The sequence below is a fragment of the Delphinus delphis genome, chromosome 8 (genome assembly GCF_949987515.2).
Source record: "Delphinus delphis chromosome 8, mDelDel1.2, whole genome shotgun sequence".
Taxonomy (NCBI): domain Eukaryota; kingdom Metazoa; phylum Chordata; class Mammalia; order Artiodactyla; family Delphinidae; genus Delphinus; species Delphinus delphis.
The window spans coordinates 99167761-99169677 of record NC_082690.1 but is presented as its reverse complement, the minus strand read 5'-3'; positions in this window follow the sequence as shown (position 1 = coordinate 99169677).

Genomic DNA, 1917 nt, shown 5'->3' with positions numbered 1-1917 from the left:
ATGTCCATGCCTCTCTCTCACTTTGTCACAGCTTACCCTTCCCCCTCCCCATATCCTCAGGTTCATTCTCTCATAGGTCTGTGTCTTTATTCCCGTCTTGCCCCTAGGTTCTTAATGACATTTTTTTTCTTAGATTCCATATATATGTGTTAGCATACGGTATTTGTCTTTCTCTTTCTGACTTACTTCACTCTATATGACAGACTCTAGGTCCATCCACCTCACTACAAATAGCTCAATTTCATTTCTTTTTATGGTTGAGTAATATTCCATTGTATATATGTACCACATCTTCTTTATCCATTCATCCAATGATGGCCACTTAGGTTGTTTCCATCTCCGGGCTATTGTAAATAGAGCTGCAATGAACATTTTGGTACATGACTGTTTTTGAATTATGGTTTTCTCAGGGTATAGGCCCAGTAGTGGGATTGCTGGGTCATATGGTAGTTCCATTTGTAGTGTTTTAAGGAACCTCCATACTGTTCTCCATAGTGGCTGTACCAATTCACATTCCCATCAGCAGTGTAAGAGTGTTCCCTTTTCTCCACACCCTCTCCAGCATTTATTGTTTCTAGAAGAAATCATGCTTCTACAGAGAGACTTCTGCAGGATACCACCACTCAGCTATGCAGATCCAAGCCCTAGAGTCCTACCTCCTATTCATAACATGGGATTTCTAAGCGGTTGGTCTGTGATTATTTCACAAGCAAGGTATGTGTGCGTGTTAGTTGAGGGGGGCGGGGATGGATAAGATTACTGTAGTGTATTTAATCAGCAAAAAGTTAGTGTGCGTGTGTTTGTATAAAATGCTTTTGTTTTAAACTTTCTACAGATCAGTGAGAAAAGTCAGACAACCCAATAGAAAAATACAAAATTTAATTTTCCAGTCTATTGTTCATGTTAATTTGGTTTATCTCTGGTTTGGGGTAAAGATGAACAAGGCTGATGTGAACATTTTTGTCATGTATGTCAGTGCACATATGCCTTCAGTTCTCTAGAGTGTATCTATTTTAAAGTGTAATTGCTGAATCATAGCCTATATACAGTTTCAACTTTACTGAATAAAATGTGTTATTTTCCAAAGTGATTGTGCCAATTTATACTCCCATCAACAGTGTGTGAATTCCCACTGCCAACACTTGGTATAACTGGGGTTTTAAATTATGCCAGTTTGGAGAGAGGTCAGTGTTTTCTTATTGTTGTCTTAATTTGCATTTCCTTGATTACTGATGAAACTAAACACACGTGTTTCTTTTTTTTCCAAATCTTTCAGCCATTTTTCTATTGTTATGTAAAAAGAAAGCACACCGCAAACAGACACAAATGTATGGGAGTGGATGTACAGAGGCTGCTGCTCTATTCTTGACTTAGGTGGTGGATATATTGGAGTTTGCTATTATTAAACTAAAACTAGATGTTTTATGCACTTAAAAATATACATGCCTGTCTCACAGTAAAAATGTTAAAAAAGGTAAGTCAAACATAGCTCCTAAAATCAAAGCGTTCATGTACATTTCTGTTATATACTTTTCTGTATAAGATATATTTCACAATAGAAATGTTTAAAAAAGATATATCAAACAGAGCTCCTATATTCAAGAAGTTTATAGTATAAACTAAAGTGAGGACAATATCTACATATAAGTAACTTTAATTCTATGTGGAAAATTATAAACAACTACAAGAGATACACATAAAATACTATGGTATTTGTTTTTCTCTTTCTGACTATATGGAATCCAAAAAACAAAAAAATGTTATGAAGAACCTAGGGGCAGGACAGGAATAAAGATGCAGACCTACTAGAGAATGGACTTGAGGACACGGGGAGGGGGAAGGGTAAGCTGGGACAAAGTGAGAGACTGGCATGGACATATATACACTACAAAATGTAAAATAGAAAGCTAGTGGGAA